This window comes from Acomys minous (assembly GCF_964271855.1).
Source record: "Acomys minous genome assembly, chromosome: 12".
Lineage (NCBI taxonomy): Eukaryota > Metazoa > Chordata > Mammalia > Rodentia > Muridae > Acomys > Acomys minous.
In genome coordinates, this window is record NC_140493.1 from 75,161,008 (window position 1) to 75,187,668 (window position 26,661).

Genomic DNA, 26,661 nt, shown 5'->3' on the forward strand with positions numbered 1-26,661 from the left:
AGGTTGGATGTTGTCAAACTTTTCTGCCCTGTTTTTGCCTCCTGTTGGGTGGCATCCATCTCACTGGAGTAAAGAAAGTTAGTCCCTGGAATTTCCTGCTATGCATCCCATGTCCCTCTTCCTTTCTTGGAAGATGACATTCCATAATCCTACCACGTTCTCTTATCCTTTCAAGGTCCTTGACTTCAAGACACTTGCTAACTGTGACAGCAGGATGCATTTCCTTTACCGCACGTGCCATTTGAATTGGACCCTCCAAGTTTCCCTCTCCCAGCAGAGTCAAAGGCCAAAGCTTCTGCTAGGCAGGCAGACCTAAGAGGACAGAGAAGGGACTGCGGAGAAAAGCTGCTGTGGACGGCACAGTGTCCATCGTGCTAGCCTTGGTTATGTCCTGTACACTTCTTTCGCCTGAAGCAACTCTCCACCAGAGATGCCCCTCCCATCTGGATCTGACACCATGATTCAGGATGCTGAAAGCCCAGCCTGGCAGAGGTTAGGTACCAATGGAAGGGGGTTGTAATCAACACTCTCTCCTGCCACCTTGTCCAAGCCACCATCAGTGGGCGGTCCTTTGTTTTTCATGTAGCTAAAATAGGAAGACTGTTCGCAGTATCTCTTACTCTGTTGTTCATCCACTTGTGCCCACAGGCATAGCACCTGAGAAAGAAAGGGGACATGGGTAGCCTGGCTTTTGTCCCAGCTCTGTCGTCCTTGACTTTGACCACAGCCACATCCTCATCCCTAAGTGATGGATTCTCACTGGCTGGCAGAAGAGTAAAATCCTTAGCAGAGGCCATGGCTGGACACACTGGGTGTCTGGCCTCAGCCAACGCTGCCACCATTGCTCTTCCCTGCCCTACCTCCTCCACCCTCGCCTTTCCAGCCAAACCACCTCCTACTCCCTCCCACTATCTCCAGGCCCCTCCCACTATCTCCAGGCCCCTCCCACTATCTCCAGGCCCCTCCCACTGTCTTCCATTCCCTCCCACTCCCTCCCAGACTTCATCTTTTTCCACTCCCTCCTCCCACTCCCATTCCTTCCTACACCTTCTTTTACTGACTTGTGCTTTCTTATGTGTCCCCAAAAGGAAGTAGCCACTGTCCTCCGTGACACCCCAAGGCACCTCTGGCTGTTGTCTTGCCCGTCATGTTTCACCCTTGGCTCTCTTGCCCACCTCCCTCCAGGAATAGTCCCTGGCTATGAGTTCCATGGCCCATGGCTTTCTTGGTTTCCCACCAACCTCTGTCACGTTGAGCTTTGGTAGTGGCTCTTAGCCCTTGGTCCATTGCCTGCTTTTGATATCCTCCCTGCACCTATGGTTTCAATACCTAACACTAGTACATGTGCCCTGAGTGACAGGCATTTCTCACATGTCAACCTACCCAAAACTTCCTAACTGCCCCAGAAATGGATCATTCCCGGCCCCCCATTTAACAGACAAAAAAAGTGAGGCACAGAAAAACTGCCCACATTCATGGAGGTAGACACTGGGGAGGTGGATATCAGTGCCAGCTGTGCATAGGTGCTAGTTCTGTCCTCCTCTCAGCCAACTTGCTTCTGCATGCCGCCCAGCCAGCAAACCTCCTTCCTAATCAGGCCACCTCCTATGCCACCTGTGACCTCATGTACACACCCTGGATGAATTCCTCACAGTAATGAATTCCTCACCCTTGTGCCAGGCACATCTTAGTCTTATCATAGGCCTCCTGGGTGGGGGTGGGGGGGCCGGGGATGGGGGGTTGGCCCTTAACCATGTTTCAGCCTGGCAGGCCTTCTGACAACCACTTGCCAAAATTACCTCTTCCCTGGGCCCATCTCTAAAGCGTTCCATTGTTCCTTTCTGAAAGCTAGATACTTTCTGTCCTTCTCTCTTCAGTTACACACCTGGTCTTACAGTATGATTTACCCACTGCCTTGCCTGGCCACCTGGCTAGTCCCTGAGCTCCTTGCCTCATAGAGCACTGGCTGGAGCTGTTCTTCGTGTCCGTGACCCAGAGCCTGGGGCTTTAGCTGCTGTACTTCAGGTTGAAACAACTGAGCTATATATAAGCCCAGGACCTTCTCACTTATGTGGACACTACCTCTCCCATGCACACATTAATTAGAGACATACAAACATATATATACTGGAACATCAGAGAGAGAGAGAGAGAGAGAGAGAGAGAGAGAGAGAGAGAGAGACAAAGAGAGAGAGAGAGAGAGAGAGACAGAGAGAGAGAGAGAGAGAGAGAGACAGAGAATGGCCTCTTCCAGCCATTCTCCACATCTATATAGTCTTCCAGTTTTTCTAGAAGATTCTACCTGCTCTACATGCTACTCCTAGTCCTTTAAGGATTGTCTAGTTTGTTTCGTGAAGCTCGGGAGCTAAAGTCATAGTCATGATCCAGGAGGCTGACCGAGCAAGAATTGTTTACATGTCCCAGATGACTTATGGCTTCCTCGATCCCTTTTGTACAGTTACTCATTTGTAACTTTAAGCCGCTGAATGATATATGGAGCAGTTATTGTAAATCCGTTTTATGAATGAGGAAACCAAGGTTCACCCGCATTAGCAAGACACACAAGCCTGACCCAAAGCCATGAGCAAAGAATCAGGCCCAAGCTTAGAACCTGACAGATAGCTGGGAGATGACGCTCTTCTCCAATAGCTGGGGAAGCCCATCAGACTGAACAGGTCCTCATTACTATGTTCACTCCTGTTGTTCACCACCACAGCCCTGAAAAGGCAAAAGACTTCTAGTCCCAGGATGGAACGGATCTACGCTAGGTGAGCATCACTTGGTGGAGCCTCATAAAACAAGGGTTAACCTGGGCTAATCTCTGCCAACATCTCACCTGTGCCTGTAAGTAAGCAGGTGCTTGTAGCCTGGCCATTCTCACTCAGGCACATCAACAGAAAATAATTTAAGACTGTTATTAAATAAATGTGTTTCTCTTACTTCACTCATATGTATTTCCTCGTAACAGTATTATCGGTTGAAAGTACTTAGAAGATATGCCTTAATGGAGAGTTTATCGGGCTTTGTAATTAGCAGAGCAATTGTGAGCACTTTAGAGTACTTGGAGGCAGATTAAACCCACTAAAGAGAATCAGCCACTCAAAAACACAAAACAGTATCCATTTACACGCCGGCAATTGCTGTGCTGATTAGAAATGCAGATACTTGCAAGGTTCCTATAAATCTCGCTCCCAAGGCAGATCTGACATCTCTCCCAGCAAGAACCCCTCATTAATTAAGGCATCGGATAGTTACTGGATACCCACAATGTGCCAAGGACCCAGACACACCGGATGATTGTCCTCAGAGCTTACACCTGTTCGAAAGCCCTAATTTTCAAGCAAGCTAATATAGAAATGAGATTATCTCCAATTGGCTGAGCCAATGAGGGAAGCAGAGCAAAAAGATATGTCTGGAGGGGAGATTAAAAAGCCTGCATCTGAGCTGAATGACAAGAAGCCAGGAAAATGCAAGGGCTGAGTAATCTAGGCAGCAAGAATAGCAAGGATAACAGCCTAATGTATCTTAGCGTATGCCATGCCCTGAGTAAGATTCGTAGAACAAGAGATCCGTGAAAGTGCTCATTTGAGAACTGTAGGAAAAAGGAATGAGAGAATCAATGAGTATGCCACTACAGGGATGTGTTATGTGGGTAGCCCCACTGTGCGCACGCACCCAGGAGGGAGGAGCCAGAGGGTTTGCCCTAGCTCCTTCCAGTCGTGTGGGACTCCCTGGTGCTCTGGGCTGGTCCTGCTCAGGGGCAGAGCACTCTTCAGTAGCTGAAGGCAACTGCATGTACAGGAAACGGAGGGCATGGCTGAGTGACATGAGCTGGGGCTGGCAGCATCTGCTAGCCACATGGAACTGCCTAGAATGTTCCAGAAGAAAAGTCAATGCAGGTAGACTGTGAAGCCTGTGGGGGAGATAACGATAAGGAATGAAGTCTGAGAGAGCAATGGGGACCAGCTCCCATGAACACTGCTGTAAGAGCTGGGGCTGGGCTAGCTTGAATTTCATCCTGTGTGCTACAAGCCCAGCCATGAAATTTTTGTCAGGATGCGGACTGAAGTCACTTTCTTTTCTTTCTTTCTTTCTTTCTTTTCTCTTTTTTAAAATCAGATTACTCTTTCAACTGTGCAGAAGGCAGAATTTTAGGATAAAAAGATTATTTTGGAGAGCAAGAGAGAACGGAGAACCAGATACACAGAAACAGGCGTCCAGATGAGATGCCAGTGGTGTCATCTGGCAAAGGGACAATGCCGTGGGCCTGTGTGGGCGTATCGTAAAAGCTGGGCAGGAGTGGCGGGGTAAATAGATTCGGGGATGAGCTAGTGGAAAGACAGAGTGTGGCTCGTGAATGGCAGGTGCGAGCTGAACAAATTTGACGTCTTTGACCTCTGGATGGGCCATACCACTCATCTGATGGGCAACTGTCACTCTCCAGAGTTTGGCTTCCACTCTCTCGTGTGGAAAATTAGACGACAATGAAGTGATGCCTAAGGACCTTTCAGCCCCAGTGGCCTTAAAAAGCACTCTAACGCTCTCTCTTTAAAGCCGTGATTAATTTTAATAATGACACAAGCCCATGTGAATAGTGACTCAAAACAAACGCTAATGTGCATATAGAGGGGGAGGAGGTCCCCCTCAGTCACAGTCATAGGGGAGGGGAGTAAGGGGAAAATGGGAGGGAGGGAAGAAGGGGAGGATACAAGGGATGGGATAACAATTGAGATGTAATATGAATAAATTCATAAAATATATTTAAAAAAACAAATGTTAAGACCTTGAAAAGCACCTACTTCTGACCACATTTTCCCTCTCTTCTCCCTGAATCCTTCAGCTCAACAGAACCAATGCACTCCCAGCCCCCTTGGGTTTCAATCTTCTGTACACACAGGCACAATATTTGCAATTGTCCCTTAGTATACATGAGGGCGCCTGGTGATGCTCATATCCGAGGATGCTTAAACCTCTTATCTGAGGTGCAACAATGTTTGCATATAACCTCTGCGCATCCTTTTCATCTGCTTTCAATCATACCTAGAATACTTGTAATGCCTAGTACAGAGCAAGCACTAGGCAAACTGTAGCTATTCTGTATTGTGTGTGGTATCGTGTTGAGTACATTTGTAATATTTAATACAGGTGCATTTTTCTATGAAATATTTTAAATGTGTGACTGGGTAAGTGCATAGTTTCATAGCCCCTAGAAATGGAGAGAAGACTACATACATTTTTTACATTCTTTATTATTACATTATAAAAAAGAAAGAAAGAAAGAAAAAAGAGGGGGGGTTGAACAGTCTGGATGGTAGCATGGTCCCATGCTCGCCAGGAGGATGAGGCAGGGGGAGTGTGAGTGTGAGGCCATCCTGAGCTATATGATGTATCAGGACCTTGTCTCCAAATTAATAAATATGAAAAAAAAGCAATGCCTGGTGTCATGCTGGTTATTATATGGAACTGTGCTTTTGCTTTGAAGTGTTTTGTTAATACACATTGTTATCAGGCACTAAAAAAAGTTCCTTTGTTTCAAGTGTTCTGTGTCCTGCTGGTTAAAACTGACTTGTCTGACTCCTTTATGAGCAGTTGAGGTGTGTTTTGTTTTTCAGATTTTTTTCTGACTGTAAGAGCTAATCGTTCTCTGTACGCATGCTTGCTTCTACTGGGAGGCTATCCAGTCAGAGCATTCACTCTTCCAACGATAGTTCTGTCTCTTGGCCCTGAATGTGCCCTCTCTGTGTGCAGCCGCTCCTGCTTGTCGTTGCAAGTCTCCTACATGTTTCTACTCCGCCTGTCTGCACTGCCAGCCATCTCCTGTGTGCCAAACTCAAGGGATCAAGACGGTTCAACTTGGCAAAGCGTCAACCTTATTGAGTTGAAGTGGGCAGTATCTTCAGAATCTGAACGTTTCCCTTTGGGAAACTAGTTCTGAGGCATTATAGGAGCCAAGCCTTCACACACCCCCCCTCACCTGAAGAAAAGCTAACTCTCTCTGGATAGAATTCCAAGTCACGGTGTACCATGATGACAGGTCTCCTTCCTATGAGCCAGTGTGTCTGGCGCGCTCCATGGGAGGCCCCTTTTCTGTATCTTTTGTGGGAGGGTATTGTTGTTTTGTTTTGCTTTTAATCAAAGTATCATGTATCTCAGGCTTGTCTGGAACTTTCTATGTGGCCAAAAATGACGTTGAACTTTTGATCTTCCAACCTCTACCTCTCCCGTGAGGAGAGCTGGAGTTACAAGTGGGTACAAGCATATACAGTTTTAAGCAATGCTTAATATCTGACCCTGGGCTTCATGCATGCTTTGGCTTTGGAGCCATGCACCAGGCAGCAGTCGACTTTTAGAAGAGGCTGTAAAAAATGACTGCATGGTACGTATCCCCCACAAGAGCCTCTTAGTCTCATCAGAGGCCTTAGCAAATGGGATGATGTGGTCGTGGGATGGACAGGGGTTCCGGATGGCCTGAGAGTGCTATGAAATGAATGACTTCCGGGAGCAGTTTCAGTGAGACAGCTCAACTTTATTCAGGGTGAACAAGGGTCATATGGTTCTGGAGGGTAGGTGAGAGGTTCCCAGGGTGTAGGTGATGGGTTCCCAGGGTGTAGGTGAGGGGTTCCCAGGGTGTGTGTACACTATTGGCTGGGGCTTGAGGTGCTTGGGAATGCTTTACATTCCAGGAACCCCAGATACTTGTTGGTAGGTTCTTATCACAAGAAAGGAAGTTGAGCCTTCATTTTGGTCATTGGTTATGTGACCTCCCTAGGGATGTGGGTTCTACTTAGAGACGCTCTACAGCTAAATTCAAGTAGAGGGAAAGGGGCTGGAGAGATGGCTCAGAGGTTAAGAGCACTGTCTGCTTTCCCAAAGGTCCTGAGTTCAATTCCCAGCAACCACATGGTGGCTCACAACCGTCTGTAATGAGATCTGGTTGCCCTCTTCTGGCCTGCAGGTGTACATGTAGGCAGAGCATGGTATGCATAATAGTAAATTAAACAAACAAACAAACAAACTCAAGTAGAGGGAAATAAGTCCCCTGCTGAGAAAGGGAATCTTCCATTCTGTGCCAAGCTATCCAGACACGGTGGACTGCAACTCTAAACAGCAGGGTCTTCAAACAAAACTGCTGTGATCAGAAGGGTAAGGAAATTGCTTCTCTAAACCCTGCATTACCTAGACTTTCCCTATTTTTGATGATCTCATTCCTGCCTGCAGAAGTGCAGGTTCTTGGAACTAGCCACAACCAAGTCACCCTCACATCTCTGGCCAAAACGTCTCTCAAGCCCACAAATTCAACCGTTTTACTTCATCTCATTTTATGTTTTTTTGCCTTCTCACTTATTTGCCTTCTCACTTATAAACGAGACAAATATTTCATAACGCGTTACATGTAATGTCATTTTTAACAGTACCTTTTAAAACTCAGCTGTTGCCTGGTACTTGGCCCCAAAGCCAAATGTGGGCATCCTATTCTTTGATTGTAATCATATATGCTTCTGGGCACTCATTTTGACGTAGTGTGATTTGACTTCAGTAACAGGCAATCTAAGCTACCAGTAGTTTATAACAATAAACATTTCCTTTCTGCTGTCAAGTCTGTCTGCCATTTGTACTCATGCTCCAGGTTGTGGAAAGGGTCAAGTTCTTTACTGAGCATCTGTCAAGTTCCTGGGCCCAGGCCACGACGGCAGTTTCTGTTTAGGATACATCTTCCCGGCAGAGGATTTGATGAGAAAGGGGATGGGCAGAAACTTGGAACGCTTGCAAGTCTATGGCACACGTGCCATGGCTGGCAGCGTTCCACTAGCTGCACCCAAAGCTAGCGGTGTAGAAAAGGAAAGTCTGAATCATTTGAGACAAGGACACGGCCTCCCACGGTAGGAAGAACTCTTGCTACTCTCTCACGCTAATCCTGTTAGGACGTGTGTGGTGAGCACTCTCACATCTATGTCTTTTTTTCAGGTTAGCCTTGAAAGGGAGAAAGCACAATCTCAACACGCATTTTCTGTTAACTCAAAACTTCTGGGTCTTGTTTAAAGACACAAGGTTGAGGTCTGGTTATGTAGCTCACTCAGAGTGCCTGCCTCGCATGCAGGAAGTTCTGGGTTAAGTCAAGAGCATTGCATAAACCAGGTGTATCAATGTATACCTGCAATCTTAGAACCAAAAAGGTGAGGGCAAAAGGATTCATGGTCATTCTCTGCTACTTTGAGAGCTCAAGGCCAGCCTTTGCTAGAAAGCCTGTCTTAAAGAACAAAACAAAACAAAAAAGGCAAACATGAGGTTAAAAAATTCATCTCCACATTTTAAAAATATCTTAAAATTTCTGCTAAAGTTTTTCAAGACTTCTTTTTAACCATTAACCATCTAGAGTTTTGGTTTTGTATGTGTGCACACATGGTGTGTGTATGTGTGTGTATGTGTGTGTGTGTGTATGTGTGTGTACCTGTGCATACACCCATAGCTTCACCCATGCTGAGGCCAAAAAAAGAGGAATTTTGGTGTTGTGCTATCTCATTCTTTACCTTATTACAGAGGAAGGGTCTCTGGGAATGGAACTAGGCTGACAGCAAGCAAACCCAGTGACTTTCTCATTTCACCCACCTACAGCACTTGGGTTACAAACACACATGTGGCCACACTCAGGTTTTTACAGGGATGCTAGGATCCCCATCTCAGGTCTTCATGCTTGTGCTGCAAGTGTCTTTAACCACTGGGCCATGGGTCATCTCCTCTCATTCTGAGGGGTGTGTGTGTGTGTGTGTGTGTGTGTGTGTGTGTGTGTGTTGATATAAGGAGCCAATTTGACCTTTACTCATATGGATCACCATTTTTCCAGGCTTTGGATGGTCCCTCTGTTCTCTGCTGATCTGAGGAACAACCCATATCCCATCCCACCACTGTGCCCTAGTGTACTGTGTCTCTGCTGCTGGACTTCCACATTTGCATTACTGCCTATCGTTGGCTAGTTCATCAGCTCTGTACCCACGTCTCAGAACGAGTTAGTGCCTGGCGATCTTACTAAAGCTTTCTTCAATCAAAAAAAAATGTCCTACATGTTTTCTCTCTCTTTAGAAATCAAAATGATGCACTTCAAAGTGTTCCATGAAAATCTGGAAGGTGCCAAGCTATTCTCTAAGCAGATATTTGTTTAGTGTGCCATTGTAGTCACCCATGAAGGTTGGTAGTCTCTCCCACCCCAACTGCAGAGGAGGAAACCTAGGGAGGCTGCCAGGCCTTCAAAGGAGCAGTTCTGGGATTCAAGTGTGACTTCAGAGCCCTTGTGGTTCCCACATCACACAGCCTAGGTTTCCAAGGGCTCAGCCAGAGGATGCTGAGTCACCCCTACCCTCAGGGCCCCCACAAGAAAGAGGAGGAGGCTGTGAAATACCTCATCAAACAATAGGGTTTCCTCTCACTCCTCTCTGTGTTTTCACACTCCCCAGCTGGGCTGTGCACAGATGGGAGTGCAAGGTTGAAGCTGGTGTGTCTGCAAAGTGCTTCCTGGTAGATGTCTGTCGCCTTGCTGAGTGTTCCTGGTGACAGCAGGAGCCACACAGGTTATACTGAGTTAGCTTTTTCACACTGATTGAACTAACCAGGCAGAGGGCCTGCCTCTGACTTCCAGAGATGGTTCCATCTTCTAAGAAAGAGGTGGTCACCTTGAAAGCCCTTCCCCAGCCCTGGACATGTGACTTCAGGCTTTACAGCATCTCGACTGTCTCTTTCCCAGCCATTGACTCCTTTAGTTCTAAAAACACAAAGGCATCTTATCACTCCTCTCCTGGACAATGAATTTTTAAGGACGGAAAAATGACCTGTCAACTCACACTGATGCTCTGTACTCGCAGTTACAGAGAACTGAGGAAACCACACTTGCAAAGTTGCTATGAGCAACATTGGTGAACCAATGGGCCAATAGCCACAGCATCTCCTGGGAACCATGCAAGCTGTTGATCTTGGGATCTGCTGAGTATTGAACTGGGGTCAGGGACCCACCATCTCTTTATAAACTCTCCTTACAGCACCTCAGTCTATTTCTTTGTTCCTAAACTCTGAGATAACTTGTATAGTCCTATACACTAAGTTCTCAATGGATAGTAACTATTGGGATGGCGGGTAGGGGTGGGCAATGATCACAGTGATAGTTCATTGGCAAACAAGTCCAGCCTTTTAGTTTCTAGGAGAAGATCTTGTTTCTGGAAAGAGTCATCCTCAGTGCAGAAGATAGAGAAATAGAACTTATCTTGAAGTATTCCATATTGGTGCTTAGATGAATGGCTGAGCTGTGACCCTGGCCTGCCACACAGCTGCCACTGTGTACTCTGTCACTAAGACTTGTGGACAGGGGCTAGAAGATAGCTCAGTTGGTAAATCCCCTGCCATGCAAGCACTTAGACCTTAAAGTTCAGATCATCGGCACCCATATCAAAAGTCAAGCACTGTGACATGATTCTGTAACCAGCACGGAGGATGCTGGACAGATGGATCTCTGCAGCCCATTAGCTAGCCTAACTGGACCAATGAGCACCAGGTTCAGGGAGAATACCAGTGTCAAAACATAAGGTCTGGAGATATCAAGGAAAGACATTTGAAGTCCATCTCTTACTTCTACAATCACACACACACACACACACACACACACACACACACACACACACACACACACAGAGTCTTGTTGGCTAGGTCTGAGAAGCTCCCAACGTCAAGGGTACACATTACAGTAGATGTCTTTGCAACTCTTCATACGCTGTGGTTGTCTCTCCATGACTCATAGGTAGGTCAGACGCTAGTATAGCGAGCAAGCTGGCTTGGGTTTGATTTACCTTTGATATTCCAGATTGCTTTTGGAGCTGAAATATTTCATGATAACATGAAAGAAAAATGCAAATGGCAAATCAACCATTGTGACAGCACTTCAGAGACCCGAGTCTCACCTTCCACAGCTTAGCTCTTTGTAGGAGCGTCTTTATGCTGCCCCCGTCATCCTGAATTGATTCCCGTGTTCTTTTTTTTTCCACTGCTGTATCATAAATGTTTTCTTTGATGCTCCTTAATTTCCATAATTGCCATGGTGATGACTGAAAGATACTTCATCAAATGGGGCTGACAAAATCTAATTATAGATATTTAGCTGGTTGTTTAGGCGCTGGGTATTAGATATTTATGTGTCTAATTATAGGCATTTATCTGGTTATTTCCAAATAACACTGCTATGACTACTTTTCCTAAGTCTCATTTTCTACTTGCGATGGTTTCCTTTCAATTAACTTTCTGGAAGGAAAAGAATGTTAAAAAGGACATGAGCCCACCCTGATCACTGGAATACACAAAAAATGGACAGATCTGCTCAGACCTTGACTTACACAGCCGAGCCTCCAAGTGCTCGGCATTGCCAGTCTCCTTGTCCTTTGGTAACTTAATGAGCATGCAACTGCATTCCATTATTGGCTTAAGTTTTCTTTCTGGAAATCTCAGATCCTCTTTCCCCCAAAGATATAGCTGACCAAAATGCACTACGAAGAAAATCCATTTTCAATTAGAGCTACAGTATGCATCTTAAATGTCTACCAAAGATCCATGTGTTGGAACCTTGGTCCAGAGAGGCAGTCAGTACTGAGAGGTGGAAGAGCTTTTAAGAGGTGACACTCAGTAAGAGTTCTTTAGCTCCTTATGGGCCAAGTTCTTGAAGATCACGGGACCCAGGCTGCCCCCCCCCTCTCTCTTTCTTTCTCTCCTCCCAGCCCCCATCCATGATGTCTCACCTAAAATAATGAAGCCAAGTAATTGTGGCCTGGAAACTCCAAAGTGTGAGCCTTTTGGGCAGAAGTTTCTGGTCATAACAGGATGTCATCTTGAAATTGACATCTCGCCAAGGCAACCAGAGCAGGAACACAGTGGTAGCCAGTCTACAGGAATGGCAATAGAGCTATTTCTGCTCCTTAGTAAATGGAGGAAAGAAAAGCCAGGAGACTCTCACCTGAGACTCCAGCCATTGCCTGCAGTCTCCCTACCCCCCACCAGCTACAAGTAATCTTGGGAGATGCTAGTCTATATGGGAAGTAAAAAGTTAATGGAAAGTGAGATACTACAGTGGGGCTTCCATGAGGTCACCATCCTCGGTGGGGTGGAGCCTTATGGTGATGCAGTGGTTAAGGAATCAGCCACACCTTTATGAGGAATTCCTCACCCATGCTCTATAAAGAAGACCAATAAACTCACTAGTCTTATCAAGTTGGATTTTGATGAAATCATACTTTGGTCTGTCAATGGTGACCACCTGGGGTGATTAGATATCCATGCATATCCCCAGGAAGAGTTAATGCAACAGATCCCAAAATCAAGTTTTTCTATCTATAAGTTGAATGACTCGGGTAATTATTGTAATTACAGAAAGCTGACACAATAAGTATAAATCTGTATGCATATGCATGCACATATCTACTATGACATGTGTTTGGATGCATACACATGCATCTGATCATAGGACAATTGCTCTGCTGAGATACAGGCTTCCACATGTACTCCTCAAATTACACACACACACACACACACACACACACACACACACACACACACACACAGTATGTTTACCTGAGGCTATTACTGAGCATGTATTGGTAGGGGTATGTGTATGTGTAGACACATACATCTGGGTGATATTTTAAAATAAATGTAACTGCCCAAATTGAACATTGACCATTCGCTACTTGCTAAAATAACAAACTATGTCATAATCAGATTTTAAAAGCTCTGAGCAAGAAGCAATTAAATCAACAAAAGAGGTTCCGTGCTTCAGTGAGAAAGCGTCTGAGGCAAGCAGTGATGGGAAAAACTTGGCAAATGTAAAAAGAGACTTGAGCAACTGCTGTTACAAAATTGCCTTCTTTGGCTTCCATTGTTTGAAGTCACAGCCATGTAATCATATACTCCTTGACTGCCTAGGTAGAATAAGGTTAATTTTTGTTTCTGCCATTAAGATTTTACATGAAATGACCCAAGTTCATTTTTGCTTGCATTCACAATTTAAGCAAAAACCCTTACTTCAGGCCTAAGAGTTTTGTCTGCTCAGAGAGTATTTGTGACTGGTCCTTGTTACCATTGACAATGCTTTGTTGTTTCTCTTCCCAGCCAACTGAGAGTGTTAGCAAACAGGGCAGCTACCTTGGTCACTGACGTACTTCCTGGAACAGTCTCATGTCCCTGTCAGCCTTACTGGACTCTATGTTGGGATGTGAGGGCACGCAATCATCTTCAGCTTGAGTGGCTGGTTCTTCAATGGCCCTGCCCCTTCAGGGCTGGTGTCAACCATCTTATAGGTGAGAGGCTGCTGGGGAGTCATTGGAACCCTTGAGAGGCTACACATCCTAGGGACAAGAGCATGGCTGCAAGAGTAATAGTCAAGGATGAAACCACCCAGAGCAGACATTCCCTGGAGCCATTTCTAAGCAATTAAATAAATCAACAGAAGAAGGAGAGCCTGTCTGATGAGAGATTTGCATGTGTTCTTTAATATCCTTTAAACTTGAGGCAACACTATATAATTAACTAACACAGAGATGTGTTTATTGATTAAAGCACAAGCTTTTGCAAAGGTGTCAAGCACTTCTGTTTTGAGGCTAGCGCTGTGGCCAACTGTTATCTCCTGAAGGAAATTCAAGGCATCATTTTCAGAAAACAAAAGAAAAACACGTTCAACATGTGGAGGAAAGAGCAATGTTGGTTCCTGGGTCTTGAGATGCATTAAAAATAGCTTGGATGAGGGTGGCAATGGTATATGAGAGACTCTGGCTACATCATCTGGTGCTCAGGTAAACTCTGTGTGGGATCCCTACAGGTATGAAAGCTGGCAATGCATGATCTATGGTGTTAAAAAAATTGACACTTAAAGTTTCTGTGTTAGGGGATTAGGGAATGGTTAGTTTAGAGTTTTAGTGAAACTAGGGACAATTAGGATTCAGTCAAATTATATAAAGAATAGTATAGTGGCTGTCCTACTCTGTGTTAGTACAGTCTTTTAGAGTATAACCTAGTATTTCAAACATAATCATGATAGAAACTTTTAAGGTTTATTCTCTTCTCTCTCTCTCTCTCTCTCTCTCTCTCTCTCTCTCTCTCTCTCTCTCTCTCTCTCTGTGTGTGTGTGTGTGTGTGTGTGTGTGTGTGTTTATATGTGTGGTGAGGAATACCTACAAGGCCAGAAGAAGGGGTCAGACAGAAGAAGAACTGTCAGACGGTTAAGGGGGGCACTGTCTCTGACAAGGACTCTGTTGCATGCTTTCTGATCATTTATCCCCTGGTGGGGCTGCCTTGCCAGGCCACCAAGGAAGAGGATGCATTCATTCCTGATGTGACTTGATGTGCTGGCGTGGGTTAGGGTGGGACCCCCTTTCCTGAGATGTAGGGGAGGGGGAAGAGTGAGGAAGGGTGGGACTGAAAGGAGAGAAAGGAGGGAGCTACAGCTGGAATGTAAAGTGAATAAATAAATTAATTAATTAAAAAAAAAGAGTTATAGGCAGTCATGAGCCACCTGGCGTGGGAGCTGGGAACCAAACATCAGTGTTCTGAGAGAGCAGCAAGTGCTTTTAACAGTACTGAGCCACAGCTCCAGCCCCTTGTGGCTAAGTCTCTTTTTTAAAAAAAATATAGTTTCATTAAATTTGACCTGATTACTTGTGGCACTTTCATGAGACTAGTAATTCTTTGTGTGTTTTAAAATATGGTAGCCAGAGCCTTGCTGGGATCCAAAGGGCTTTCTTGGCTTGATTAGATAACATTAATTTTAAAAAGCTGTTGCTGGAGTGACTTATGGTGCCGTGTCCTGATCCAGTGGACTGTCTGCATGTGCCAGCACTGTAAAGGTATGTGAGAAAGATTTCCAGGTTCTCAGGTGATCACGTGGGGGAGAGGAGATGAACACGCCATTTTTCTTTACAAGCAAATAAACAGAACATGTATTTTCTCTGGAGAGATCACTCGGTGTTTCAGAGCACTTGCTGCTCTTCCAGAGGACCTGAGTTTGGTTCCAGGACCCACATTAGGAGGCTCATGTTTCACACCTCTTCACCCCAGCTTCAGGGGATGGGGTGCCTCTTGTAACCTCCCCAGGAACCTGCACACAGGTGGGAAACACCCACACGTAGAAACACACATATATGTAATCTAAAACAAATCTAGGAAATAAAATACTGAAGAACAAGCAACATTTCCAATTTGTAAGAACCCAAAGAATTGTAGCCATTCTCAATCAGCGATGAGATGCATACAACTTTAAGGTTTTGTTTTCCTTACCGTTTGGCTGGTAGTTTTATGAACTCACCAGTTTTCTAGGAGAATTTCAGAATTTCTTACCCAATCCAATAGCATGCTCTCAGAATGATCAGAAAGCGGTATTCGCCTTTTTCCCATGAACCTCTAGGAAGGAGAGTTCATTATTTGGATGGTAGACAACATTTTACATATTAATTAGAGTCATGACGGATAACATTATTCTAGGACCTGTCAGTCTTGTAGGAAGTTTATACGTCAAGGCACACACATCAACTATAAATATGATCTAAGGAAGACAGGACAGCACACGCCCTCTGACGATGCCTACCATGTAGTAAAGACCACAGAAGAAACCTAAACATTTCTCCTGATAAAGAGAGAAGATAAATTCTGTCGAGATATTTCAGGGACATTTCTGGAAACTCTCAAAGTTAATTTGAGGTTTGGGGGATATTTTTTTTCAAATAGACTTAATTTAGACATTGATTTTAGGGAGTTGTCAAAAACGTCAAAAGATTTTAAACACTTGATTAGATATGAACGCGGGTTCCTGGAAAACAGCAGCAAAATGCTTAGAGATATTGAAGGCAAATAGAGACAGCTATGTAGTCTCAAGAAAGAAAAAAAAATTCTTAGCTGTTTTAATAAAAACTGACATTTCTTAAAATAATCAGATCTAATAAAAGTCAGCAAGATGCTATGGAACTGTCTTGACAAAATATAGTGTCTTTTTTTTTTTCTTTTGAGCTCAATTACTTAAGAGGTAAATTAAAAACAAAATCTACACCATCAAGAGCAGAGCTACACCCCAAGAAAACATGGTCCTTGAAACAACAAGAATACCTCACTTTAATGTTGAGCAACTAGATTACTGAGCTCATCAAAAAAAATAAAACCTCCAAAAACATACAGATAACAGCTGTGTAACCTCCTGCACAGGCCACAGAGTTCTTCCGCTGGAGGCGCCTTGATTAGCACCTTCTTGCACAACTCCACAGACATAGGGAGTGTTAACAAATTCCTAACAACAAGGAAATATTCCAAGGGGTTGGGACTGCTTTACCTGAGGGGGAAAAATGTATCTTTACAGGTGGGGGGGGGCTAGCTCTCTCTTCAGGAACGGGAGAAACCCTGATGACTATGGACCAAGAGAGTGATTCTTGATAGGCCTCATTGGTCTTTCCCCTCCCCAAGTTCCTTCCAGCCCCCCCAACACCCCTAAAATGGGAATCAGAAGGAAGGGTGCTCCTGAAAGAGAAGGAAGATAAGGGCAGCAGGAGCTACCTTTGCCTCCTCTGTGTGATCATATAACAGGCAGAGCAGTAACTAGATGGGGAAAGATTAATTCTACCCTATGGTTTCAGAGGCGTGCAGTCCATGATGGCAGGGAAGGCATAGGGGGTCAGGTCACAGCAGTGGGAGCATGTGGACCCAGTCACGGAGCACACAGCCAGGACCTAAAGCCGGTCACAAACCTGCAAAGCCAAACCCCGTGACCTCTTCCCAACAGCCAGGTCCCACCTCCCAAATACAAATACCCACTGGGAAACTTCAGCTTCAAATTGTAACAGCGCTCACAGCCCTGACCCAAAAAAAGGTGCCCCCCAAAATGTGGTCCCCAACAGGAAACTGAACTATCCTTAAGACCCTAAAATAGACAATGGAACCTCATAAATGTAGATGTTCCAAAGCCTCCAAAATCTTCAAGACGCTGTCTTCTCCAGAAGTTTGACTGCACACACAATGTAGTCCTAGTGGCCTTGGGGTACAGAAGGGTCCTGCTTTTCTTCAGAGCTTTCCTCCAAACATCAAGGTTCCCTCTTTGCTTGCATCCATCCATCTTAGCTCTTGTTACCCAGCCTGCCAAGGCTGCTTTCTACCACTGTCTCCCCAGTAACTGGGAGTCCCTGAAGTCTGAACCCCAGGATACAGATGGGTGAGGTGAAACTTTGCCAGGTCCTTGACCTCTCTGATCCTCAACCTTCTGAACACTATGACCCTTTAGAACAGTTCCTCGTGTTATGATAATCATACAATTATATCGTTGCTACTTCACAATTAATTCATGTAATTTTTGCTATTGTCGTGAATTGTAATGTAAACATCTGATATGGCGAATATCTGGTCTGTGACTTCTGTAAAATAGATTGATCTACTCTCCCACCCTACGGGGTCTCGACCCACAGGTTGAGAACCACTGCCTTAAGTGAAATAAAAACTAATGCTGGCTAAACATAGGGTGTGAGAGTTAAATCTGGCTGGGCTTGGAAGTCCTCAGAAAGGCATCTGGCTCTGCACCTTGGATTAAATGTTGCCCTGGAAGAGACTCAAAGCAGCTGGCAAAGGAGTCAGGTGGTCAGAGTGGGATCCTATACAATGCTCACAGGACAGCAGAGACCAAGTAGCCGAGGCCACCACCTCCCTGTGATAAGGGGACCCACTAGCTAGTGAGCAAAGCCAAGGGAGAGGCTTCTCCACCCATGTTTTCCCAAAGCGAAGGTGAGTGGGACTCCAATGGGCTTGGGCCTTTTTCCTTCTCTCTAGTATCTTCTGCTAAAGGCAGCCACCAAGGCACTGACTGCCTATGGAGACTATCTTGCTGTGCAGCCCAGAGAAAGTTACTCGCCCACTCTGTTCTGCCGTAGCAGGCACATTAGGAGAAAGTGAAGCTTATGAAGTCCCACGTGGGAGGGTCTACAAAAGGGGAGGAATAAACTGCTCAGGAGGAAGGATGTACAAGTCACTTCCTGGGGGGACATTCAGGGGTATCTCCCCACCTTCCTCTACAAGTGGTGGTAGGATGTGAGGGGACTTCACAAGAAGGTGTGACCGAGGAGGAACAAGCCACAGAGACCAAAGCTAGCAGTAGCTTTGAGAAGCCTCCTCTCAGGGAAGCTTGGCCTCCGCTCTAGCGCTTGTTGCAGGCCAAGGTGAGCAGAGGGAGACGCACAGAATCCCACTCTCTACTTCCATCACCTCCACTAGGTGCCACAGAGGCTGCAGGGTATGTGAGACCTGGGACACTGTGACAACTGTGTCCTCCTCCACCTATGAAGAAGAAGCCTTCACGTTCCTGTGCCTTGGCTTTCTCATCTTTGAAGAGACATGGCGTACCCTTCCTCACTGAGCATCTGGGTTAGAAAACACAGCTCTGATGGACTGGCTGCACTGTACCAGTGTGCAGGTTGTTTAATCAACAGCTCCACAAAGGACTGCTCTGGTCCCCCACTGACAGAGGAGGAAAGCCACACGAAGAAGGCAATTGGTTTGTCAAAGCCACGTAGCCGGTCACCCACAGGTTGAATATTAGATCCAAGAGTCGCGGCCCTGGGTTACGCTTTGAAACCTGACATCCCCAACTGGGCAAGCCAGGAAGGGATTCTACAAGTTATCAGTCTCCCTGGTAGCATCCCTTCCTGGTTTGCACTCATTTCCAGGGATTACTCTGAGGTTGGGCTCACTGCCTGGCTTTGGTCTGGCCATATGGTTTCCTGGTTTAGAATCTGCCCTGCGTGCTACCAGCAAAGAGCACCAGGCCCACAGTGCACGGTAGAGTGCCTTGATCTGGCCCCACACACCAAGGGCAGGAGCCCCAGTTGCAGGAAATATGGTGAGTCAGAGTACACTTGTATCTGTGGTCTTGAGTCCTTGAGGCCTTAAACATGGCGGTTTCTGTTTCATGGCTTTATACAGAGGTGATCTCAAGGGGAGAATAAACGCAAGGAGGGAAAGAAGATGTCGCTGATCCCAATGTCATAGAAGAAAAGCTGATCCTAAGGTCACCCATGCCCTTAAACTCTCTCTGGATGAAGTAAGAAACCTCTACCACCATCCCTGGAGTCTCCCTCCTACTTTACCCAACAAACTGTGCCAAGGATATACCAGGGCTTGTGTTACTAACCTGATGTGAGTTATTCCATCCAGACCCTTCTGCTGCCCTGACAAGCAAGGGTGACCTTTATCTACAAAAAAGTAGCTGAAGGTCAAATATATTCACTAATGGGGCAAAGGCTGCCCAGCTGACAAGGGGCAGAGTGGCCTATCGGGCTTCAGTGTCCACTCTCTTTTCTCTACACAGAACCTAGGGTGAACTCCCTGGTCTCACTGGATGATAGCCTTGTTGCATTTTTCCTACAGAGGACAAGAAGGGCACATCCACATACATACTTTCTCCCGAACTCAGGATTCGCTCCATCCTGAGCCACAACAAGCCACTAAATTCAGCAAATCCTTCCTGAACACACCGTGTCCAAAGCCCTATTCTAGAAGCTCAGTGAGAGTTTTCATATAAAGAAAATCAAATGTCTGCTTCAGGGATCTTAGTAGAGAACACAGACAACACAAGGCAAAATGCAGCAAGCTACCAAGGCAACAGCGTGAAAAACACTGAGGACAGGGAGATTGCCACATCCCTAGGAAGGAGAGATAGTATCCAGAGGTCCAGGTCCAGTGTCTAATTCAGAGCTTAGTCACCAGAGTCTGGACTCTCAAGGAGTTTGGGGTCCAAATTTCTCATATTCCAGATGAGAGAACCAACCGAGAGCAGAGGGGAGGGTTATTTGTATAAAGTCATGTATGTGACTTACTGAGGCATGTGGCTTCAGAGGCCAGTGGAGGCCAGGCCTTTACAGATTTTTCCAGCAGCACTATGATTACATCTATTCATAACCAGGGCAAGCCACCTTAGCCCAAGCATCACACGTTCCATGAGAAGCCTTTCTTAAAACCCTAAGTCTCTCTGAGTCTACTTTTCCGTTTGCTTCCGAGATCATTTGATTCATGTTTGTCTCCTTCCCAAAACACAAACTCTAGGACAACAAGCACCAGCTTTGTGCAGCAAGGTGTGTGGTGAAGGGAATAGAAACAGTTGGTCTGGAGTAACAGTGCGGCCACCCTGAAACCCAGGACCATCTCCTGGGGGACTGCTGCCTTCTCCGTTTTCTCCTGAGAAACTATGAGCATCTTTGAGCCACCTGCAAACAGACCTAGCCCTGGTCCCTCATTATTCATTCCGTGAGGATGGGTTGAGCATCACTGTGTGCCAGATGCTCTGCTGCATATTAAGACACAGCAAATGAGGAAATTAGAGAGGACCCACCCCCTTGGCAGTCCAGAGAGATTTAAGATGAAAGCAAGAAGGTCAAAGAGAGGGGCTGCCATTTGAAAATGGGGTCTTGAGGAGGCTAATTAGAAAGTGATATCGAAGCAGTAGTGAAGATGAGGAAGAGAATCGTACAGCCATCCAGAAGAGGGGGTTCTCCATGCAGAGAAGTGACTCTGTGCAAAGGTCTTCCACACCTGGGCGGCCGGTGTGCCTGCAGCAGCGGGCGTTCTCAGCAGCGATTGACTTGAGCTAAACTTGTTTAGTGCAAGTCTGCTGCTGCTTGCTTTAGGGTCAAGGACAGAAGAGAAATAATAGAGAATGACACCTTGAACCCACACAGGGCAAAGACAATGTTGCCTGCTCTGGAAATAATTCTGAATCAGAGCTGAAAGGCTTTGCAGATGGACTACATGTTGGTACCAGAGGACCCAGGCGTCCAGAACAATGCCAAGGATTTTGTAGCTGAGCATCACAAACAACTGAGTTGCTACTGACTGAAATGAGCATGTAGGTAGAGCAGATTTGGTTCTGGGAAGGGGGATGGCACAGCATTGTCACTTTTGCTGTGCTCAAATATCCTTGGAGATGCATATTCAAGAGGAAAGATTGGGTGGGTAGATGAAAGAGCCAGAGTTTATGAGCATAAACTCTCGGGAGCCTTTAGGTTAACTATATGTTAGGGTGACTACCCACCCTAATATGGTGACTCCTTGTGATGCTGCCTATGAGGGACACCAAAGCCACAGCATTGCATCAAGTTGCCAAGGATTGGACGAAGTAAAGAACACACACAAACATTTTATTGTGAAAGTATGGTTGTCAAGCATAACCCAACCTACTTTGGAATTCACCAACCTCTTGCTGTAGCATCCTGACAGCTGGGATGACAGGTGTCAGTCACCAGGCACAGCAACATAAAGACCAGTGAAAATTCCATTGTGAAAACATCAAGAGAAGACAGGAAAGAACGCTAAAAAGAAGTAATGGTGAGTTTGGAAAAATACTATGGCCTAGGGGTGTGGCTTGCAAAATGCCTGTTACATGAGCATGAAGATCTGAGTGCAGAGCCTCAGCACACGTGAAAATCTGGGTGTGGCGCCTGTAATGGTGCTGGAAAAGTGGGACAAGAGGAGGCCTGGAGCTTGCTGGTCAGCCATTCCATGCTGAGCCTCAGGTTCACTTCAAAGACCCTGTCTAAAAATATATATATATTTTTTTTAATAAGATGGAGAAGCAAATGAGCAAGACACCCAACACTGTTATCTAATTTCCTCACGTGTGCTCACGTGTGTACACACACACACACACACACACACACACACACACACACGCACGCACACACGCACACACGCGTGCACACGCGCGCACACGCACGCACAGGGAGGGAACAGGTGGTTCTAGCAGCCAATGGAAAAAAGAAAAAAGCAGTTCAGGGGGAGGAAAGGAAGGACTGTCCATGTGAGCCAAGCAATGACCAGTTCATACAAATAGAGGATAGGCCCACTGGCTTCTGAAGTGGTTATTACAATATTTTCAAGACCAGCTGAGGGGAAAGCACCAGAGGCAGCCAGTACAAACACCTGCTTGCAGGTCATCTTTTCTTCCATGCCTGATTGGGCCATTTGTTGTCCCCGAGTCTTCAAATGCAGACAAGGGGCTGGAAATGGGATCTTTGCAATCATCCAAGATGCAGTAAAATTTTGATAATGAATCTCTACTTTTCCTCCTCAGCAACTAGTGACCCACTGTCTTTGGCAAGGCTCAACACCTGGAAATGTTGTCAAAACAGTCCGAGCTACTCTGGCCCTACACTGGACTAGCCTGGGAAGGTCATTTCCAGGTGCTGATATGCTTAAAAGTAAACACAGGAACTTTCCTGTTCCTCCTCCTGCAGCTGCTAGAAGTTACAAATATAACTTCTTCCTTGGGGCTCTCTGGGGAGCTGTTGACTCCTCCCCAAAGCCTACTGAAAACACCTGCTTTGTTTGCTATCACTTGAAAACATTTCCTTCTCTGCCCCCCCCCCCTACCCTCATAAATCCCTCTGAGCATTTATTATGGTCCCCAGGGCACGTGTTCAGCCTTCAGGTCCTGTGCCCTTTCCACCAGACAGTGTCAGCTTCTGATCCCTGCCTTGTGATCCTCTGGGAATGAGCACCTGCGCTTTAATTGATACCTGTTCCTACAGACTGCTCTGCACACCAGCCCTGCCTCCCTCCAGAGGCTAGAAATCATTTATGGCAGCTAGAAGGTCAAAATGGAATTTTTACAACCACAGGAAATGGCAATTATAGAAACCCTCTCATCACGGGAGAACCCAGAACTGAATCAGTCACCCCCACACAGATGCGGTCCTTGAGAACCCAGGAGATACCCAGGAGCCGCTGTCCATAATGCTGGCCGTTTGGGCTGATATCAGATTCATCTCGGCTGTGGGTAGTGAAATGTCCACACGGATAAAAGACATATGTCACCAGCATCGAAGCTGTTTGTTTGCTTGGGTTTTTTTTAAAGGTCATTGTTTAAAGGGTAGCCCCCTGTGGGGGAAAATTGCATGAAAATTCTGTTGAATTTTTTAAGCCGGTGACATTTAGGCATTAAATGATATTTGAACGCTCCTCTGTTCATATCTCCATCTTTGCCCCTTCTTTCTCTCTCTCCTCTCATGACCTACCCCCTATACTTTATGGGGGGAAAAGTACTTAAATAATGTAGGATTTTTTATTGTTTAAGATATTAAACTTTTAAATTATATAATAACCTTGAGATTTAACACGTACACTTTGAAACTGTCCTTGAAAACGTGTTGCTTTGTGATTCAGAGTGAAGGGTGACTGTAGCTTAGCCTTTTTCAGAGATGATGTGATCTGCCTCTCCCACCAAGTGCCACAGGTGGCACCTCCATTCCCAGACTCCCATTTCCAATGGCATTCTGGGACCAGGGAAGAGGAGATGACTTGCACATAAGATGTGCTGTGCCCTCTAGAAGGGACCCACTAGGCTGTGAGTCTCTGCTATTGGCTAAAAGAAGGACAGTAGTTTTCATTAGCCCAGGTGTCATTGCTTCGGTGAGACTCTGAAGGTCTGAGTGGGTCTATGCCTCAAACATATGCCAACTCTGCCACAATGGCTCTGTGAGAAAGCAGAGGCCAGCCCACACTCTTATGAACACTTCTGTGACTGACAGAACCAGTACCATCCCTATCACAGCCATAGAGTACAGCCAGTCAGAACGTGCACAGGATAATTCAATGACCAGAATTGCTTAGGGCAGAGATGGGGGGAAATCTCAGTGGTAAAATCGAAATCTGGCCTTCAGCAGAGAGCTTGAAAGGAGAGTGAGCCCCTTTTCAGGGTACAGTGATTCCTCCAAGTGTTCTGCAAGGACACAGGAGCTGACATAGGAAGGGTCCTACCCTGACACCTTATCTTATCCAAGAAGAATTACAAGCAAAGGTTGAAATGTTAAATAGGGGAGGGGGTGTTTTCTTTAACTAATGAACAGTAATGTGATAGAATATAACAAAGTTCTGAGGACCACTCGATATAAAGGCACGGTGTCTGGGATGACAGCTCAACTGGTAAAGTGCTTGTCATGGAAGCAAGAGGGCCAGAGCCCAAGCTTATCCATTCAAGAAGCCGGACATGATGGCACATGCTTAGAATCTCAGCACTGGAGAGGTGGAGACAAGAGGAGCCCTGGGGTTTTAGTGGCCCGCCAGGTCCCAGTGAGAGACCACATCTCAAAAAGAAGATGTGTTGGGAGCAGTGGTGAACACCTCTAATTCCAGCACTTGTGGAGGCAGAGGCAGGCAGGATCTCTGTGAGTTCGAGACCAGCCTGGTCTACAGAGTGAGTCCAGGAACAGCCAAGGCTACACAGAGAAACCCTGTCTCAAAACAAAAACAACAAAACAAAACAACACCAACAAAAGATTATTGTTGGCTCAGAAGGAACAACATGAGGGGTTGGTCCTCTAACCTCTATATCCCCCCCCACAAACACAGCCCCCCCAACAATAACAGTAGTAAATAATAATAAAGGTATGAATAACATACACACACAAGTTGCTGGCCTTGTACACAACAATGAAGAGACCACAAAGCAATTGTGGGAGATGTTGACGGCCATAAGTTTGTATAAATAAAGATGGGGAGAGCTGGGGAAGTGTGCTGATACTCAACGGGTCATGGACCACAGGTAGCTTGGAGATTTTCCTCAAAGCTATAGTCTTTCCAAATGAAATGAAAAATATTGAGGAGCAGAACTATATTGTGTATTTGTATTTTTTTTAAATCACACCATGCAAATCCGTTGTTCTTTCATATATAGTGAGTATAAACTCTTAAGGAAATGTATTGCGCCTATACCAAAATGCAGAGAGCAGTGCATACTCACATAAGCTTCCTGGAATGGGAAGCCCTTGCTAGTCAGGGACTGTGGGATGATGGGCAGGGGAAAGGGCCCATGATGCAGTAAGCATTTGGCAGTGGCTTTCCGTAGCAATTACTACGCTATCTTTATAAAGTAAGCCACAGGCCGTCCACTTTTGCAGATAAGGAAATGAAGCTCAGAGATGCAAAGTGACATCAGGTAGCTGGTGGGTGTGGCTGCCACCTCCCCAGATGCTGATGGTTGTCACTGATAGCCAGTCAGACACAAGTTCAGTGGCTTCTGAGGTTTTTCCTTCTCTGTCAGTCTCACACCCCTCCTCCCCTCACAGGGTGCGACTTCCTCCCTTACCCAGGCCCAAGATCAGCACTGTGTCACATCTGCACCACAGGATCTGGCATGTACTGGGCAGGAGGAAAAGATGAGCAAAGAGACAAGAATTTCCCAGTCTCCCCCTGACTGTGCCCCTATGACACAGAGACCCTGAGCTGGCATCAAGGTGCCCCACCACATACCGTCAGTTAACCTTCCTTGGCTTTGGTGGAAATGCCATTCCAGTCACGGACTGTTGTTCGTGATTGATAACTGATGATTGATATCAATGGAAACTTCGAAGGGAAGGAAGCAGATGATAGCAAAGTAGATATCCGCAGTAAAGATGGCAAAGGGTGTGTCCTCCCCGGGAGCCTGTGTCTGGGCCTGGCATGTAGATGCTAAATTAAGCACCAAGTAAAAATATGTTAAGTAGATGGCTGAGTGATAATTACCCTGGGTCCAGCTGCATTGTCTTGGTGGTAAACACTAGCATCTCTGAGTAGGTGTGCCACACGCTGGCTGTACCAGCTCCCTCCCTCTCCCTAGCCTCCTCCCGTATTGTCAACTTGGCACAACCTTGAGCGCCTGGGAAGGGGAACGCTTATTCGTGGGATTTCCCAGATCAGACTGGCCTGTATGCAGTGTCTGAGAGATTGTCTCAACTGGTGATTGATGTGGGAGAGGCCAGCCCACTGTGGTCAGCAAAAGCTAGCAAGTGTGAGCCAGCGAGTGAACCAGGAAGCATCACGCTTCCACGATTTCTCCTTCAGTTTCTACTTGAGGTCCTGCCCTGGCTTCCCTCAGTGATGGACTGCGACTTGGAAGTGTCAGCCAAATAAACCCTTCCCTGCCCTAAATTGCTTTTGGTTCAAGTGATCTCCAAAGAAACAGAAATGAAGCGAGGACATATTACACACTCCTGTACAAACACCGACTCCTTCCTGTCTACCACTGACCCACTTCACCAGTCACCAGGTCTTGATATCCAATGTCATTAAACCCCCTTCTTGGCCAATTCTCTGCCCTGGAGCTTGCCTTGGTCGGGAGGCATCAGCATGGCTGCCTGGACCAGAGACCCAGATGCATCCCGTCCTCCCACCAGTCAGTCTCCAAAGACCACCACAAAGAACTGATGCTGTGGGTTGGGCTGTCCTTGTCCAAAATGCTTGAGGTCAGTGTTTCAGCTTCAGGGTTTGGGAGTTTGTTTTGTTTTATTTGGGGGGGGGGGGTTGTTGGGTTTTGGAATATCTGCACACATGATGAGATATCTTAGGATATCAGTATAGGCTGAGGGTTGTTTCATGGATTGTTTTTAGTGTGTTGTTATTTGTTGTTGACTATTTTTGTTTTCTTAACATAGGTTCTCACTTTATGTAGCCCAGACTGGCCTTGAACTCCCCACCCTCCCGCCTAAGCCCCATGGTGCTTTAGGGCTACAGGTGTGCACCACCACAGCCGTGGGTACCTCTGCTTAGACTCTGACCCATCTACGTGAGGCCAGGCATAGAATTATTATACTTGGCATCATGCCAATGCTCAAAGGATTTTTTAGCTTTGTGATTTTTTCCCATCCGAGG